This window comes from Siphateles boraxobius, unplaced genomic scaffold (assembly GCF_051911475.1).
Source record: "Siphateles boraxobius isolate OS27281-9 unplaced genomic scaffold, OSU_SipBor_1 3, whole genome shotgun sequence".
NCBI lineage: Eukaryota > Metazoa > Chordata > Actinopteri > Cypriniformes > Leuciscidae > Siphateles > Siphateles boraxobius.
The window spans coordinates 14,612,160-14,632,982 of NW_027508919.1; positions in this window are offsets into that span (position 1 = coordinate 14,612,160).

Sequence of the window (20,823 nt, forward strand, 5' to 3'; positions counted from 1 at the left end):
AGGCTACAATTTGCAAGGGCTCACCAAAATTGGAAAGTTGAAGGCTGGAAAAATGTTGCCTGGTCCGATGAGTCTCGATTTCTGTTGAGTAGGACTGGGATAAACGATTCTTTAAACGACTAATCTAGCGATTATTTTTTCGATGCATCGATTTATCTAATGATTCATTTTTTCTGTCCGATTCGATTTTGATTCGATTCGATTATCTCCCCATTAATTGATTAATAGCAATTTATACATGTTGATTTACAGTGTCCTCTATGTATTTTTCACGACATTAATAGCTATAAGCGCATAACGTTACTTGCAGCAGTCTCCCACGTGCTTAGAGCTCGTGTGAATTGCACGTATAAAATGAAGAACAACCTCGATCCATCAGGAAACGCCACATAGGTCGCTGCATTTCACTGCGCTTCATGACATTTTTTCCTTTTGCGCGAAGAAGCCGTTCGCTTGAGATGTGTTAAAAGATAGCGGATTGCATCCATACATTCATGATAATCATCCTGGCGCCGGGTCTGAGTGAGTCATTTACTCTTTAAAATAAAATACTTTATTTTACTCATTTAAGACTGCTCTTATGAGGACACTCGACAAAACGGACAGTTTGGCATAATTTGTGTGTGTTATGGTTCGTTCAAGCCCGGAAGAGAACTCGATACTGACGCACATTTTTCTGTGGGTTGTGTGTGTGTGTGCATGTGTATGTACGTGTGTGTGTGTGTGTGCGTGTGTGTGTACTTTAGAGGAACGAGTGCGGTCCCTTTTTGCACTTCTGATAGTCTGAGGGGCCACTCGTGTTGCTACTACTCTCCGGCGCCGCCATCTTTGTTTTGGGTCTGACGAATCGACACGCATATTTTGCGTCGACATATTTTTTGCTTCGACATAATCGATGACGTCGACGCATTGTCCCAGCCCTACTGTTGAGACATTCAGATGGTAGAGTCAGAATTTGGCATAAACAGAATGAGAACATGGATCCATCATGCCTTGTTACCACTCTGCAGGCTGGTGGTGATGGTGTGGGGGATGTTTTCTTGGCACACTTTAGGCCCCTTAGTGCCAATTGGGCATCGTTTAAATGCCACGGCCTACCTGAGCATTGTTTCAGCCATCCTCTGATGGCTACTTCCAGCAGGATAATGCACCATGTCACAAAGCTCGAATCATTTCAAATTGGTTTCTTGAACATGACAATGTACTAAAATGGCCCCCACAGTCACCAGATCTCAACCCAATAGAGCATCTTTGGGATGTGGTGGAACGGGAGCTTTGTGCCCTGGATGTGCATCCCACAAATCTCCATCAACTGCAAGATGCTATCCTATCAATATTGGCCAACATTTCTAAAGAATGCTTTCAGCACCTTGTTGAATCAATGCCACGTAGAATTAAGGCAGTTCTGAAGGCGAAAGGGGGTCAAACACAGTATTAGTATGGTGTTCCTAATAATCCTTTAGGTGAGTGTAGATATTGCTTTTTCTTGTAATTTGAGTTAACTTAAATACATTAAAGGACTGGAGTGAATCCTGAACGTATTGCAATGTCAAATATGTCTCCATTGAGAACTGTAATTATAATGGAATTGGCATGTGTTTCTTTTCATGCTTATCTTTTGAAGTATGCATAAAAACAGTAACTGTTCCTTAAAAAAAATACAGGAATACCTATTGACTTTCTTACAAGTAGCAAGTTTCACAGTAATTGATTGACATAGTCAGAATATTAAAACTTCAAGGTCATGTTTTATTTATTTATTTATTTATTTATGTGTGACATTGTAAAGCACGTTGGTCAACTTGTGTTGTTTTAATTGTGCTATATAAATACAGTTGCTATTGCTAATTACTATTGATAGTACTATCCAAACTGAAATTGAAAGCACTGGGCTGATTTATTATTTCAGACAAATGCTCTCAAGTTCAAACAAAAGTAGTACATAGATTTTAAACTTAATCAAATAAGTTATACTCTAGTAGATGCTGATTAAAGTTTAGTTTTGCCACAGTATGGACAATGATTTAATGAACAGGAGTACAGCAGATGTTAAAGGTTGACTTCTGTTTGTTAAATTAAATTGTGCAACCATTTCGCTGGTGACATTTAGGGGAACAGAAACAAAGTGGCTTGGCGGATTACTTACAACTAATATCCATTTGCTAATATCCCTCCCCCACCCCCCCTGTAACACATTTTATTGTTCTGTTTACTTTGGGAGAGTCTGTGGAAAGAGCAAACCAGATTATGAAAGCATGTGAATGAGACCGTCTATCGCTTATGATCTTCCATCTAGTTTGTCATTTACCCCGTTCCTTTCTCTCTTTCTCACTCCCTTTTCTTTCCCAACTGCTCAGTTACTGTCTGAGCTCTAAACATAGCTGATTGATCTGGCCTTGGGGGCCCGGGCACCCAGCCTCCCTACGTGTGTCTCCATCTCTCACTCAACTTAAGCCTGCTGGTAGCTCAGCACTGAGAGTCATTGCTTATGAATCTCCAGCTCTACCAAAAGATCAGCTTTCACTCTCCATACCTGCCTCCCTGCCCACAAAGAGGAGGAGGTGGTAGAATAAATCAAAGCCGCCTAAGTCAGTGACACACACTATCCCAGCAACCATTCCCGACCTCCTTGATTGTATTAGCTCTATCTATGACGAGAGTGGTATGGGAAAATCAACAGTGGCAAGAGAATAACTGTGAAAATTGGTGGCCGTGGTTTGAGAGGAGTAAAATATGGGTATGGTGTTAAAAAAAAAAAAAAAAAAAACTAGGTTATGCATTATAAGAGTGCAGTTTTAGATGTTTTAAATGTTTCATATCTCACTAATGGGATGCTAGTGAGCAGCTCATTGCATATTTTATCAATATCGCTCTTAATTATCTCAAAAGCCCTTTAAGCCAATTGGTTTAACTCAGTATATTTGTGATGCATTTTTTCTTTCTACAAAAGCCATTCATCTGCTTATTCAAATTAAACTTTTCTAATATCCGAACGAGGCAGAAAAATGCACAGGTATCGATTTCCCGGGAAAGTTGACAAATGGAAGCTGTGGTGCGTGGTATCGCTTTTACTCACTGAAGGAGCGAGAGGACATTTGTCAAGCTCTGGTGAGGCTGCAAAACTGTGATAGTATGGAAGGGAACATAGCCATGGGGACAGTTCCTCTGGCTAATTAACATACACACACACACACACACCGCACACACCTTCACTGACATGTTGTTATCGTACGCCATTTCTAATCTGGACGGAAAAGAAGTTATCTCTGAAATTAATTACACCAATAACATGAGCAGCCTGCAGGACCAATAAACAGGATAATTAGGGAAAGCAATCAAGCTCTTATTAGATTCCCAAGGAAAAGAAGACAATACCGCTTGAGAGTTTGAAAGCTGTAAAGGCGAAAGACTCAAATGAAAACAAAATAGAAAAAAAGAGAAATTCAATAAAAATGCAAGGAACACAAGATAATTTGTTTGTTTTTTTTTATTTCCTTTATTCAGTCAGATCTGAGATAGCAAAAAAAGGTAGGCAATAAAATAGGAACTTAATCGCTGGAAGTGGCACAAAATTACATCACAATATCTACCACTCTGAATAATAGTAATACTACTAATAATAAAAACACCTGTAGAGAAAACAAACCGCATGCAGGTCTCTTGTTCAGGACCACAGAGAGCGAGATTGGCAGGACTGATTCAGCCCCATTGACGGCAACACTCTATGCACATTTAAGAGCCATTGGTGGTCTGGTCTGGCTTCAGTACCATGGACAAAGACAGAGCCTACAACACAAACTAAATGGCATTTTAGTATTTTGTATTTTCCTTGTCCAGCACAATGGACAAGGAAAATACAATGGCTTTAGCTACTGCTAACCTGTAGGCTAGCAGTTCTCAAACTTTTTGAAAAAGACAGTGGTTCCCAAACTGGGGGGCGCAGCCCCTGGGGGGTGGGAGAGTTATAAACAAGGGGCGTGGCAAGGGATAGTGTACAGTCAGAAATTATGCAAAATGATCCTGCTTATTATTACTTGTCGCATAAGTAAAGAATTGAACAAAATATTAATTTGACATTTTATTACCTCAAGATTACTCACAGTACATACTTGACCGGTCTGTTATCAGTTGTAACCGTTGTTATTGTGGAATAACAGGCCACTAGATGGTGGGATTGAAGAATCAGAACTGAGTATCACAGGGAGCTGTGTAAAATATATCAATGAATGATGGTTCTGCACTAAGTAAATAATTGAACAAAATATTAATTTGACATTTTATTACCTCAAGATTACTCACAGTACATACTTGACCTGTCTGTTATCAGCTGTAACGGTTGTTGTTGTGGAATAACAGGCCACTAGATGGTGGGATTGAAGAATCAGAACTGAGTATCACAGGGAGCCGTGTGAAATATATCAATGAATGATGGTTCTGCACTAAGCATGGACAAGGTAGGATTGGCAGTGGCAGGTAAACAAACAATTAATCTACTTTAAATGTCACAGAAACAATGTGTCTACACCAGAGGCGAGCAGTGCAATGCGACAAAAACAAATAGAACCCATTATAATCAGTGATGCTGTCTACACTGACCAATTCCTGACAGTCTTTATGTGGCAGCTTGTAGGTGGGGGGCTTGAAAATATGTCTCCCTATAAAAGGGGGGCCCCTTTAAATGGGCGGAAGAAAAGGTTTGGGAATCACTGGACCCTGTTGTCCAACACAATATTTGAAGATACCCAAATACATTACTGTGCATCTTGAGACAAAATAACGGCACTTACGTATTTTACGATATGTCAGTGCAAGTTGTTTTCAGTTAAAACGTGCATTTTAGTCTGGGACTAGGCTTAATCCTTGTCTTTGAAACCAGGGTTAGCCTCTTATTTAGATGCAAAAGAGACCAGCATAATGTTGCCTATCAATTAATTACTATTGAGATGCTCATTCTGGATGCATTATGCATTATATTACTTATTGTAAAGATGAGGTTTGTTTCAAAGACTCTAATAGAGTAATGTAAAGTCATCCCCCTCCTTCACTCCAGCAGTTCCTCGGTTACCTTGCACAGCAAAATCTGTGTATAAAACCTTTGAAACATTTGGACTAGATTTCACAGCCAGGCTGCCCAGAGGGAGAAAATCATAACAAAGAAATACACCAATTTGAGTCAAACTGTTTTCAATTACACCCAGCACACTAGCGTGCATAGATATAGCTTTATGTGCTCATTGCCAATTACCAATCCCTACCATACTGGGATGCAGAGTGAATGGGAACAGCTGGTGGTGAGGAGGGTAAAACACACGCACACACTTTTATACCGCAAATGGTGTCACATTTGTATGCAGAGAATATTGATATCAGCATGATGCTATGTGTTCTCACACCAGGGTAGTGCTGGTAATATCAAACCCATGGTGGTACATAATGAGGATTAATATTACACCATACTCAGAGAGAAATAGATGGATTGATGGGGAGAAGGAAAGAGGATGGAGGTGTAAGTGAGTTAATAGTTGTTGTTCAGTTGTTGCTGTCGGCATTTTAGCTGTTGTTGAAGAGAAAAACACTCAACTTCATTCACAACAATGCTTGCTCCATATCTTTTAATTTATATTCTCTCTCTTGCATTTACTGTTTGGACTATCAAGAGCTTAAAAGTGCTGAAAAATGCATAAAAGAAAGTTGTACACTGTTTGGACTTTCAAAGCCATATGTGTATAAGCCCCATAATGTGTATATCTCTTCTAAAAAAGCGTGCATGCAAAGACCGTTTCATTACGATTTGATAACAGACATATTCCCATGATTCTTTCTGTCACATAAATGAACAATTAAAGGGCCGGTGACAGGGCAGCTTTCAGCTACAGAATCAAACTTTTCTGAGCCATCAGACGGACAAGTGGGTTCAGTAGCCATGCTTGCCTTTTCTGGAAGCTTGTCTGCAGCATGAGTTTCCTGTCTAGGCTTGTTTTTTAATGATAAAGAAAGCATTTGGAGGATGATGGCTTTTTGAAAAGAAATGTGTGTGTGTGTGTGTGTGTGGGGGGGGGGGGGGGGGGGGGGGGTTGGGGGGGCTGTATGTGTGGGCAGGCATGTCGTTATTTTAATTAAAAGAGCTTCAAAGCAGTGAACGCTTATCAAATACATCTTTGTGTTTTTTTTTGTACATTTTTGATCTCTCTGGTTTTTAATTTGTGATGAATTGTGACAGGTTAAGAAAGATGTGTAGGGTACACATGCTCACTTGCACACACACACACACACAAATATTATAACTATTATTTATCAGCTTTAATATACTGGCCATTTTGTTTTATAGAGCCGATAACAATTACATTATAAATGAACATATATCGACCAATACCGATATGGTGGCCGATAGTAGTAGTAGAGTTAAGGTCACCGTGATTTTGTCAAGTAAGACATGTTGCTGGATCAACATATATTGTTGATCCTGGAACAACATTCCTGTCCCAAAATTGAGTCCTTACCCTATCCATACCCCTAAACCTAACCCTACCCATAACTTTTCCCTAAAATCAGTGGGAAATGATAAGTAAATAACACTGATGTTGAAGCACCTTACCCTAGTTCTAAGCCTAAACTTGACACAAACTGTAAACTTGTCCCTCAAATCTGATTGGTTGATCTTAAAGTTGTTCCAGGCTCAACACAGATGTTGATCCAGGAAAATGTGGTACTTGGTGAAATCACATTCACCGTAGAGTTAAACATCTCACTGGAGTCTGGACTCATTACTTTAATGTCTACTGCATGCTTCTTTTGGAGTTTGAGAGATGTGGCTTACTGGATGAGATGTGGAGTCTGTCATATGAACACCCAAGCTTATATTACCATATAATCATCTAAACACATTTCAACTATTACCTCATGCTTTTATGGGTCTCACATAACAACTCCTGGCTCTGTGCTCTTGTAGCAATTTTCTACATCGTCCACCGTCTTCAGCCCATTTTACAGCTTCTATCTGTTTTTATCTCCTCCTCTCTCTGAAACATTGATTAGGCTTTCAAGCAGCCGCAAACAAAAGGCTGCCTGCCAATGAACTCTCTGTTTCTTACATGGGCATGCATTGATGGAACCTAAAGCTGGCCATATGTATGAGACACAACATTGCTGATATGGAAGCATGCAGGCACGCACACACGCACACACACACACACACACACACACACACACACACACACACACACACACACACACTTGGAGTGAACAAGCAGCTTGTGATTATCAGACAGGTGTACATCATGGAGGGAAGTGTCTGACAATTTTTAATCACTTTCTACTCCTTATTCTGATAGTGTACAAACTTGATAAATAAATATTGCGGTGAAAAATTATTCACTTTACCAAAGCGTCTTTCTGAGTACTACTCCTTAAGGCCTTTAGAATTTCCAGTGCATCCATACAGCAATGATTTCCACTTTTGGTAACACCCTATTGAAAACTGTTTGCACCCCTTATAATCTAATTCTCTATCCATAAAAGTTACATAATAATAATAATAATAATAATAAACACATTTACATGTATTATGGTATTTAAAAATTGAAAAAAAAGGAGCCTATAAGTTATGGCAAAATAATTTTGCACTTGATAAATAAAATATTTTTCACTGCTGAATAACTAAACAGTTTAATTTAAAAATGCAAAACTGCATGTTATTTCAGTGTTTTGTTGAATAATGTTACATTAAAGAATGTTGAATAATCACACAATACTCTGTACAAAAAAAACAGTTATTTTCTTTACACTTTGTGAGCAAAAATGTCCATAAAAATATTTTTTTTATTAAATAAATTAATACATTTAAAATAATAAAATTAATAATAATAATAATAATAATAATAATAATAATTGGGGGTCGGCTACGCCCCTGCCTTCATCTTCAGGCAGGATTTGCAGATCCGCTGCCCTCGGATTATGAACTACAGACGGGGCTGTCAATAAATTAATGCTTTGTAACATCATTCTATCTCAAGAGTCTTTCTGGTAGAACTAAAATCGTTACTAGTTCCTGCAGTGCGAACGCGCCGACATCCGGGTACTTTTGGCAATAGTTCTAAGAACTATGAAAAGGTTCCTCTGGTGCGAAAGCTCCTTTTGAGGGGACTAAGCCAAACATGAGGTCAGGCTCTGACGTTCTCAGTGCCATCCAAATAAAGGTCCACCGCACCGTAAAAATAAAAGTCACACGAACAAGCGCGACTTACGTCACTTCAGAGTTCCTACTGGCGGCGTGAATGCAACCAGGAAAATGTTCCTAAGGGAACCATTCGTTTCGGGGAACCACCCTGGTGGCCACTGGCCACAGGGTATACGCAGGTATACGACATATACCCACTTCTTTTTCAGTCGGCACTTCTAAATCCCCTCTGATGTGCATCATTTAGTAGGCTAGCTAATCCAATCTCATGTGAAAAAAAAACCCAGTCAGGGCCGTACCCGGCCACCATTGAGGTCCGGACCTCAGTAATTTTTTCTTAGTGTATAAAATGAAAGTTGTGAAATAATTGCCTAATATTAACTCTAATTTGGTGCTGCAATGATTCACCCATCGCGACGATAACTGACCTTCTCATCTGAGCTGCTTCAGCACTCAAACACCCGCTCATCAATGTCAAAATGTTTGACACCAATCAAAGCAAGCGGGATTTATGTTAACAGAAGCGCAAGCGAGTGCGAATCCCAACGCGACGCTTCGCGCTTCAGTTAACGATAAAGTTTTAAATGACCGACAGAAATAATCAGTTTGATCAAAGACAGTGGGAAGCTCAAGAAGCTATAAGCTCAATTTAACAACACAAGCACCTTATTAACTATATTGCAATTATTATTATTAATATTATGTATAAATATATTTGTATAATGTTACCTCGAATGTGTTCGACTATTTCCCGAGTATCAGCACTGGGACTTTTCACTGTTTGTATCACTCCGCTTGTTTGTGTTTGCGCAACTTGCATCATTAAGCCAGAAGGTGGCAACAAGTGACTGTCTTTATGAGAGAGCAATTGAACCATTTATTAAATTTACAGATTAGTCCAAAAACATTGATTAATTTAGGAAAGAAAAAGTGGCTGAAACTGATCTTTGATGCTCATACTAATTGTTCATATGCCTCTAGACACAGAAGGATTGCATTGGAGTTTGTTTGAAATGTAACATCTATGACCATTCTTGTTTCAAATAGCCTATGTGATTATGTATTGTCAACAATAAGCATAAACATTCTGCATTTCCATTTTGTGGATCATTCATTGTGACATTTAAACTGATTCTCATGTTTAAAAATATCTGATAAAATACTTCATGCTACTGCCGACATGCTTTTAAAGCTACTGTTTTCCATTTTTTGGGCCTTCAAAACACCTTAAAATGCACATATCGAGATCAGGAAAATCTAAATTTTCTCGAGGGGGCATACCCCCCGAACCCCCCTAGCAAGAACATTTTTGGGACCTCTGTATTTATAAAACACTGCATACGGCCCTAAGGAATACTCACTCAAAATTAATAATCATAAATAATTAAAAGCCATTTTTTTAAAAAATGTTGCGGGAAGTAAACTTTCCAGTTGAAGTCAAGCAGCAAAGGTTAAGTGATAATGTGCAATACTGGCCCATTTTGGGGTGAACTAATATGCAAGACTAGTCTTACATGTCACTGTTTATAACACAGAGTGTTCGTCCTTTGCTGGGACGCTGAAAAAAAATCTTGGGGGCATAAATTAAGAGTACACCCACTTCTCCAGGCACCACTACATCACTGCTGGTGGCTAGTTCTTAGAACTAAGTTCCAAAAACTATGCGGTGCGAAAGCCCGTATTTATATTGAAAGGGACTGAAAAAAATAAGACTAAACTTAAATGCCTTGACTTGCACTGTTGTCATGGGAAATCCGCTTAACTATTAAAATGACAAAGACAAAGATATCACTTTCCTTAGCAGACAATCAAACTGAATTTGTGATTATTTGACCTGAAGAATATTAGCTAGATGCAGGTAATGCCCTTGCTTAGTCTCTCTCTCTCTCTCTCTCTCTCTCTCTCTCTCTCTCTCTCTCTAGTGTATAGTATAGTGTTATACTCTACACAATACAATAAGCTTCAATGAAGCCAATCAGCGTTCCTTCGTTGCTAGTTTTAAAGTGACATATTAGAATTCGTAACGTATGCTTGGGCTAGTTAACTGTTAACTATACTGAGATTTGAGACCGTGGCAAAAGAAAATAGTTCCCCATCAATGAGAGTATTTAAAGACACTCTGTTGTTTTTTTTTTGTTTTGTTTTTTAAATATTTACACTTAAGCCTCCATTACTAGCATTACATTGATGCTTTGGAATTAGCAACAGAGGCTTGGGAGATTAGATGCGTAAAAAATGAGTGATACACAAGGGCATATTAAGGACAAAAACCTGACAAATGTCTTGAAACACATTATCTGAACAATGTTTTGAGGTGTGGTTAATGTATAAGTGGGATTATTGACTTCGTGGTCGCATTACCACCTCGGGTGTGCATTATTTTTCTATTAATTCAACGGCCCGTTGTCAGTTATTCCTTACATATATCACATAATCACCCTATCTTGGTTAATTTTTCAATATGACTGGCAGCCTGTACATTATTGCTTACATTATGTGTGTTTGCATGGAAGACATCTTGAAATTAATATATGCATGGTGTCATAATACATGCTTTTGTCTGTGGGCTGCATCTGTGTTCACTTTCATCCAAATCTCTATGAATGGATGTAGACATAATTGGTGCTCCTGATCTCTACACTTTGATTCATTCAACCAAATCATTCACAGGTAGTTCTCACTGTCCATTACATATTTACCAAAACTGATATCAGTCTTAATTTTGCATGTGGCAGTCAACCCCAGGGTCGATGAGGGTCTTTTTTAAAAGTGAGCATTTTCCATCTTTTAGTCAGGAGCTTAATTTACACGGCCTTAGACGGCACAGGCTAGCTTAGGCAAGATGAAAAATGCTAATTTGTCAAATGCAGCTAAAACAACCTGATTGGAGATCTCATTAGGAGGCGGTTTGAACTCCCATCCGAAGACACATCTTGCAGGAACACACACCTTTTTTCTCTCGTCCGCTCTCTGCACTTTTTTAATCATACTTTACCTCAGTTCTTACCACTCAGCTCTCTCTAACTCAGCACCCCCTGGGAAGAGGTGTCTGCTGTTTCCTCTGCTAAACATGTTGTATGATTATGATGGGATGATTCTATACATTTACATTACATTTATTCATTTAGCTGACGCTTTTATCCAAAGCGACTTACAATTGCTATATTTCAGAGGTCGCACGCCTCTGGAGCAACTAGGGGTTAAGTGTCTTGCTCAGGGACACATTGGTGTCTCATAGTGAATTCGAACCCGGGTCTTTTCAGCCACACTCCACACATTGTTCAGGAATATTTAATTAAAAATTGTGTAATTTTACTTTTACTTGAGTACATTTTAAGTGATGTATCGGTACTTTTTCTCTGCTATTTTCCTTCTGTTTGTGGTCGTTACTCGTTACATATGCTTGTTTTAGCCTAATTTCATTTTATTTTTATCCATCAACGTGATTGGATTGAGTAATCGGTCTCGTGACTGTCATCAAATCAAATTAAGCATAGAAAACGACTCGGTTACTAACATAACCTCGGTTCCCTGAGAGGAGGGAACGAGTATTGCGTAATGCTTACGCTATGGGAAAAGTCCTTTTCTCGAGAAATATTGAAGTCTTTATGTAAAACGCATTGCAGCTGCACAGCATACAGCAATGAGCGAGGCAGCTCGGTCATTGGCTGTGCTGCGGCAACTTGCACGAACCAATGACGGGGCGACTCTGAACCCGCTTCCAATGAGCGTGCTTCGCGTCCACGCGCGTCAGAGCCCGCCAAGATGGGCGTGGCCAAGGGCTATATATTGGGCGCCCCGTCGTCTGAGTTCTTTAGGTTCAATCGACTGAAGCAAATTGACCAAGCACAAGCACGGCAGATTACGCAATACTCGTTCCCTCCTCTCAGGGAACCGAGGTTACGTTAGTAACCGAGTCGTTCCCTTTCGAGAGGTCTCTCCTATTGCGTAATGCTTACGCTATGGGAACGCCATGTAAAACGCTGTGCGTGCTGACTTCGCTTCTATTAAGCCGGAGGCCGGTGCCTGAGCTTTTGAGCGAAGTAATTATCCAACGAGCCAGCCGAAGGCGGGCTTTATAAAGGGACAACGTGGAACGGCCCAAAGGGCGTCCAAAGACACACACAAGCACATTTTTATGTACTGTCATGTATGAAAAATCCTCCACATCAGATGCAAAGATGTGATTCTATGAGGGAGGAGACAATGCTCAGCATGTACACACCCCAGCCTATGCATAGTTAGACCGACAGTATGTTAGAGTGCAATGAGGGGACCTGTAGGTTATAAAACCTGATAAATGTGGACGGTGAGGCCCAGCCTGCAGCCGCACAAATATCTTGAATGGGTATCCCACTCGACCACGCCCACGAGGAGGCCATGCCTCTCGTAGAGTGAGCTCTGATGCCCAAGGGGCACTGAAGGCCCTTGGCTTCATAAGCCAGTGCTATAGCATCAACAATCCAGCGTGATATTCTTTGCTTTGACACAGCCAGACCCTTAGTGCGGCCGCCAAAGCATACGAACAACTGCTCTGTCTGTCTGAACAGGGCAGAACGTTCCAAATATACTCTGAGTGCCCTGACCGGGCAGAGTAAATTAGCGTCACTTTCGTCTGCTGGGGACGATAGCGCGGCCAAAGATATCACCTGTGCTCTGAAAGGAGTAGAGAGCACTTTAGGAATATACCCGTGTCTTGGCCTGAGGACAACCCTGTTGTCGTTAGGTCCAAACTCCAGGCAGGTAGCGCTTGATGACAGCGCGTGCAGGTCGCCCACTCTCTTGACCGAGGCGAGAGCCAGCAAGAGAGCAGTTTTGAGCGAGAGCTGTTTAAGGTGCACAGTTCGGAGGGGTTCGAACGGGGCACGCTTAAGTGCGTCCAGGACCGTGGCCAGGTCCCAAATCGGCACCGAGGGGGGGCGTGGGGGATTTATCCTCCTGGCGCCCCTCAGGAAACGAACAACTAGGTAGTTTTTCCCTAGTGTGCATCCTTCGACCGGTTCATGTGATGCCGCTATGGCAGCCACATATACTTTGAGCGTGGAGGGGGTGCGGCCTGCCTCCAATAGCTCTTGTAAGAAAACGAGCACACTCGGTACTTCGCATGTCTCAGGATTCAGGTTCCTGGACTTGCACCAGTCACTGAACACCTTCCATTTCTGGGCATATAAGCGCCTCGTAGAGGGCGCTCGCGCCTCAGTGATGGTTCTCAACACTCCACTGGGGAGGTTCCCGGGAATCCGTTGAGGGGCCACGCATGGAGGGCCCACAGATCGGGGCGGGGATGGAGGATCGTCCCGTTGGCCTGCCTGAGGAGATCTAGCCTCAGTGGAATCGGCCATGGGGCAGATTGTATCATCTGCATCAGTTCTGGAAACCACGTCTGGTTTTTCCAGAGTGGGGCTACCAGGAGCACTGCACATTTCTCCTCCCTGATCCGACTGATGACCTGAGGTAGCATCGCAACCGGAGGGAAGGCATACAGCGGGCGGCTCGGCCAGACTTGGGCGAGCGCGTCCGTGCTCTTTGAAAAGAAGAGAGGGCAGTGCGTATTTTCCTTGGAGGCAAAGAGGTCGACCTCTGCTCTGCCAAAGGTTTGCCATAACCACTGAATCGTCAGGGGGTGGAGAGACCATTCTCCTGGGAGAACTTTGTCTCTGGACAGCATGTCCGCTCCCTGGTTCAGAACACCTGGCACATGCGCTGCTCTCAGCGAGCGCAGGTTGCGCTGGGACCATAGGAGGATCTCCCTGGCCATCGAGTGCAGGGAGCTCGATCTGAGTCCACCCTGACGATTTATATGCGAGACTACCGTCATGTTGTCCGTTCGGACTAGGACGTGCTCGTCCCTCAGGTACGGGAGCAGGGCTCTGAGAGCCAAAGCGACCGCTTTCAATTCCAGACAGTTTATATGTAGGCGCTTCTCCGGGTTTGACCACAAGCCGGAGACAGGCCTGCCCTCGTAAAGGGCCCCCCAACCTATTTTGGAGGCATCTGTCGTGATCATCTTTCTCCTTGTGTTTACACCCAAACTCACGCCGGACTGATACCAGTCGACAGCTTTCCAGGGCGTCAGGGCTTTTATGCAGCCGTGATTTGCTCTGATTAAAAAGTGGCCCGAGCGCCACGCGTGGGTGGGAACACGGCTTTTGAGCCAGCATTGGAGAGGACGCATGTGCAACAATCCTAGCTGGAGTACAGCTGATGCTGAGGCCATGAGACCGAGCATCCTCTGAAACCGCTTGACGGGGGCGCGCGCGCCCGCTCTGAACGATGTTGCAAGGCGCCGGATAGTGAGCGCGCGCTCTGATGAGAGGCGCGCCGTCATCTGCACTGAGTCTAGCACTATTCCCAGGAAAGAAATATTCTGGCTGGGGGATAGCATGCTCTTTGCAAAATTGATTTTTAGACCTAGGCACTCTAGATGACTGATAATCCAAGACCTGTGTGTCACTAACTGGCTCTCTGATTGTGCTAGTATTAGCCAATCGTCGAGATAATTTAGTATTCGCACTCCCCGCTGTCTCAGGGGGGAAAGTGCTGCATCCATACATTTCGTAAATGTACGGGGTGCCAGTGACAGGCCAAATGGTAGTACTGTGTACTGGTATGACTGTCCCTCGAAAGCGAATCTCAGAAATGGCCTGTGATGAGGCACTATTGGAATGTGAAAGTAAGCGTCTTTCAGATCCACTGACAGAAACCAATGCCTCGGGCGAACTTGCGCGAGGATATGCTTGGTAGTTATCATTCTGAACGAACGAATCAGTAAAGCTTTGTTCAGATGTCTGAGATCTAGAATGGGGCGGAGACCGCCGTCCTTTTTCGGGACGAGAAAATAGCGGCTGTAAAAACCTGCCTCGCTCATAGAGGGGGGGACTGTTTCTATAGCGCCTTTCTCTATCAGTTTGAGCATCTCAGTGCGTAGAACATGTGAAACATCTTTTCTCACTTTCGTCTCTACCACCGCTGTGAAGCGGGGCGGTCTGCGAGCGAATTGAAGCGAGTAACCGTGTTTTATTATGTTCAAAACCCATTTCGGCATGTCGGGGATATTTTCCTAAGCTTTCGCTCGCACAGATATGGGCTGAATGTTGGCCGGGGGCGTGTCGCAGTGACGTATGGCTCCCGCCAGCGAATCGTTCTGTGTTAACACCGAGCTTACAGCTCTCAGCGGCGCGGACGCGCGCTGAGCAGCTCTGCTGAATGCCGAGTGCAGGGGTGCGTGTGAGATTACAGGCACGCTCGCTGTAATGCTCACAGAGTGAGATGGGGAAATGTTTAACACTGTGTGTATAGTGCTTATGGGTGGGGGTGCATAGACTGTGGTAGGCACGCGCGCCACTTTCATAAAACTTCCCGCTCGTGGCGGGAGGTTTTTGGCCATATAAACAGTGTTTGTGAGTTGGGGTGCGTGCATAACAGCGGGCACACGCGCTACTCTTATACAACTTCCCGCTTTTACTGGGGAAGTGTTTATAACTGTGGGAACAGTGCTTGTGTGTAGTGGTGCATACGTAACAGTTGGCACACAATCTACATTTATGGGGCGTCCAGCCTGAGCTGGGAAAACATTTGGCACTGCGTTGACAGTTTTGATATGTGGGAATGCGCACTTTGGTGTGGACACGTGACCCTTTAATGACACAGGCAGGAAATAGCTCTTTATGTGATTTCTGTGTGTCGCCGTAAAAACGGCGTTTGTTTGCAGGTGGGCGAGCTGTGTTGCTGGCACATTGGCTGCTGTATAGACATTTCCAGCCGCCTGTAAGGGGACTGGGTAATGCTTTAGACGTTTTGGAGAGAGCGGTCCAGCTCTCGCGAGACACGCGCTCTCCCTTTTCCTCCCTGTAGCTAGGAGGACTTACGAGGCTCTGGGTTCAGCACAATCCTGGACCGAGGTCCCCGTCGCTCGGGCGGTTGCTTCCTGTTGGCAGAGCGCGAGCGGCGTCGAAAATCCGTTTCAGGTTTGGGCTGAGAAACGGGGGGCGCCGTCTTAGCTCGCTGCTGTTGAGGCGGCCGTTGGCGGCTCTGCGATGAGCTAGATCGCTTGGGCAGGAAGTGACGCATAGCCTGTCAGTCCTTACGGGCTTCGGTGAAGCGCTCGGCGAACTCCTTCACCGCTGGTCCAAACAGGCCGTCTTGGGAGATAGGCGCGTCGAGGAAAGACGCCTTATCTGCATCCTTCATATCTGTTAGCGTCTGCCACAGATGGCGCTCAAGGACAGTCAGGTTAGCCATAGCACGGCCGATGGATTGGGCGGTGGCTTTTGTGGCTCGCAGCGCTATGTCAGTGGCGCTGCGTAGGTCCTTAAATGCCTCAGGCTCGGGTCCAGACTCGTCCATACTGCGGAGAAGTTTGGCTTGAAACACCTGGAGGACAGCCATAGAGTGAAGCGCTGATGCAGCTTGGCCGGCGGCGGCGTATGCGCGACCGGCGAGAGCTGAAGTGGACCGGCAAGGCTTCGAGGGATGAGAAGCTTTAGCTTTCCATCCAGCGTTGGAGGGTGGACACAGATGATTGGCCACAGCCTCCTCGAGGGGTGGAGTCCCCTCATAGCCTCTTTCTTTCGCGCCGTCCACGGAGGAGAGCGACAAAGAAAAAGAAGGCTTCAGGCGAGCGGAGTGCGGGGCTTTCCACGACTTCGTGAGTTCGTCGTGAACTTCCGGGAAGAAGGGGGTGGGTCTTTGTCGAGGGGCCTGTCGGCGCCCCTGCAGGAACCACTCGTCCAGTCGCCTGCGGGTGGGTTCTTCCGGGGAAGACCAATCGAGCCCGAGGTCTTCCACGGCCTTGGAGAGAATGCGGACGATCTCTGCGTCCATGCTGGAGCCCGCGCTCGTGCCCGCTAATGTCGAAGGCGCGGGGTCGAAGGACGAGCCCGGCCAGTCGTCGGATGCAGCATCACAGGAAAAACTGTCATCCTTATCTTGGTCATCCCCTGACGCGCCAAACGAGACGAGCCCCATCGCTCCGCTGGAGGGGTGCTGGTCCGCCTGTGTGAACTGGACTGGCGGCGGGGAGTCTTCGGGTGGCGGTGAAGCACGCGGGGATTGGCCCGGCGTGACATCACTGCAAACCGCATGCTCCGGCAGCCTCTGTGAGCGGCGTTTTTTCTTTCGCGGCTCGACCAGAGGAGATGGCAGCACGGAAGAGGTGGGCTCTTTCGCGGTGAAAACGGCGAAGCGAGCGCGCAGCTCGGTGAGGCCCAGGGCGTCACACTCGGGACATCCGCCTCGAGTAAGGGCAGCCTCTGCGTGGTCCGGTCCCAGGCAGCGGGCACAAATGATGTGACGATCCCCGTCTTGAAGAGGGCCTCGACACGAAGCGCAGGAAGGCATTTGACGCCTTGAAAAATTGCTCTTTTAGAAAAAGTGTCGCGGGGGCGAACACTGAAAGCTTTGAAAAGGATATGGTGATGATGCGCGCCGGATGGCTTAGCAGAAGGGCGATCGAAGGCGGCTGAAGGCGCCGGCGTCCTCGAAGCAGTCCTGCTGGAGGCTTGTCGACGGCAGCGGCGGCGAAAGACTCCAATAATCCGGAGGATCAGCGAAGAGAAGGTTCTTTGCTGAAGGAGATTAAATCTAAAGAACTCAGACAACGGGGCGCCCAATATATAGCCCTTGGCCACGCCCATCTTGGCGGGCTCTGACGCGCGTGGACGCGAAGCACGCTCATTGGAAGCGGGTTCAGAGTCGCCCCGTCATTGGTTCGTGCAAGTTGCCGCAGCACAGCCAATGACCGAGCTGCCTCGCTCATTGCTGTATGCTGTGCAGCTGCAATGCGTTTTACATAAAGACTTCAATATATTCTCGAGAAAAGGAGTTTTCCCATAGCGTAAGCATTACGCAATAGGAGAGACCTCTCGAATGGGAACTTTAACCGCCTATTCCTGCTGTTACTCGTGACTGCCGTGGAAGTGCATTCTTCACGCATCAATTCAATTCAGATATCAGCGTCTTCCTCTAATATGCTAAGGTACATTTCACATTTCTGCTTAATATGATATTTATATAGGCTGGCCTGTCTAAATGGCCTAACATTTGGATCTGAGGATGGGGGTATTGCGTGACGAGTTCATAATGCGGTGAATTCCCGCTCCCATTTACTTCACAATCACATTATAGAGAGACGCGCGTCACGATCTGTGCACTGCCGCGTCTCGCGCTCGCCATGCCGCCAGATTCAGAATCAGTGCACTCTATGAACCATGGCGTTAACTTGACCTGCATTTATTCTGTCAGTCTGTGACTAACGTTACAGCTCGTTAATAAACAACGTTTTTTGATTGATCCATTATACAATCCGTCTTCATTTGGCAAGTGCACTTGCGCAAAAACATTTTTCATGTTGAACTTTTGTTTTTTTGTGTGTGGATGCTGCTGATAAAACAGCTTCGACGAGACTAAAAAGAGACATGCGTGTGTGTGTTTGTTTGTTTCTTTTGTAAAAGTTTCCTGGATATAACTTCCCTATTTAATGCACAATTTTCCTTACAAATTATATTATCAGCAGCATTGCAATGCGAGTAAATGTAGCCGTGTAAAATGTAAGGGATGATGCCACCCTTCTAGAACAATGTGCATTTACGTTTAAATTCTAACATATTTAATAGCATGGAATTAAAGTGTGTAATTAGTGTTAGCTCACTATCTTAGCCTTTTTCAGTGCATTAGGTGAGGTAATCTGATAATATTAGTGATTCTCATTTATCAAAACACTAACATTGGTACCGTTTTGGAGAGAAATTGGGTATTTTTTAATATCTCTATTTAACCCATCTCATGGTGTGTGATGCTGAACTATCATATGAGTTTCTAAAGGTTTTTGAATTCTTTGCACAGTTATGAATATTGATATTTTATGTGCAACAATAGCATGCTCAGGCACAGTTTTTTTCGCCTAATTTTAAATGCTTTTCCCCCCCAAATAATATGATTTAAATGGTGATGAGTGTACTGATTTGATGCATTTTAAAAAGATGGATGATATATATTCTTCAATCCTTCTGACAAAGAAGAAAATATAATGTGAATTACAGTATGTGCAATTTTTTTAAATTTATAAATTGTAGTGCACAGTGTTTATTATAAGGGGTAGAATCCGCAGCTCAGTATACTCACTACTCATGAGTACTTTTAAATAAGCTACTTTTTTACTCTTACTCAAGTAGTTTTTTGGACAAGTACTTTTTACTCTACTCACACTACATTTTTTGGAATGTAATGGTACTTTTACTTGAGTATGTTTTTTCAGTACTCTTTCCACCACTGGAGAAAGCAAGAGCTTGCGCTCGCAGAACAGTACTGGCAACATCTGGAGGTTACTGAGGTTTGTCTAAAAAGTTGCTAGATTTGTCGCTAGTCTCTTTTTGGAAAAAAATATGTCGCTAAAGGGGTCTGAAAAGTCGCTAAAATAGCGACAAAGGCGCTAAGTTGGTAACACTGCCTGTTGCTTTTGCTCGCTCGAACACTTTTATTTTTGGCAGTCGAGGGGCGGGACTTACTGTTTTAATAACTTCAAATGTCATTGGTTTCTTCCCCTTTCTTCCCCTTTTTCCGGAAGTCAGTTGTGATTGGATGCCTGTCCAATGACCCGTAATTTACTTGGCTTGAGACATGAGATATCACTTAAATTGTTGTTTTTATTGTGGTTTATTAATGTGTAATGTGATTTAATGCATTTTTAATATAGAATAGATTATTGCCATATACTTTACTAACAGGAAGTCTTATTAGTGATTGCATTGTGTTGTTAAGAGATATTTACAGACAGTAATGACACATTTCCATGGTTATTAGCATTGTAAATTTACCAAAATTCTAGTACATTGTACATATATATATATATATATATATATATATATATATATATATATATATATATTGTGAATTGTGTTATTGGCATTAAATATAAAAGAAATTGGAGGAAAATTTGGAATGCAAAGTCATATTTGCTGTAGTTCACTAATACATTACCACTATACTCCCATTCACCACTATTTACGTTTACCCAACCAAAATTATATTGGTTCTGAGAACCTCAGAAATTTAAAAAGTGTCCTTTTAAATAGTGCTAAATATAACAAGGACTTTGGATGAAACATAAATTACTTGTTTATATCAATAAGCAAGAGTTGTTGTGTAAGCTTTTTGTTATCATCCTGTGTATTACTATTATGTCAATTTTGAGTGGTCCATTATATTTTCTATATAAAAGTTATGGCTTCTCAAGTTAATATACAATACACAGCATGAATGATTACACCCCTCTAAAACCCAATAAATTCAGAAATTTGTCTTTACATCTAGGAAACATTTTCTTTACATATATGTTATGTTCAGATGGGGTGTAATAATTTATGCTGTGTATTGTACTTGACTCATACTTTAATATTAGCTTACAAAAAGTTAGATGGTTAAGATCACTATATAATATATTAATATCTAATTTGCTGGGTTTAAGCTGGGTTTAATAATTTGCTGGGTTTAATTTTGTTCCTCTGTATTCTGGAGAGGCATTTGTAACTATATAATTCATGCTATGTACTGTATTTTAACTTGAGAAGCCAGAACCACTTTTACATTTAATAGAAAATATAATGAACCACTTATATTACATAAAAATTTATACAAATTTTGGTAGATTT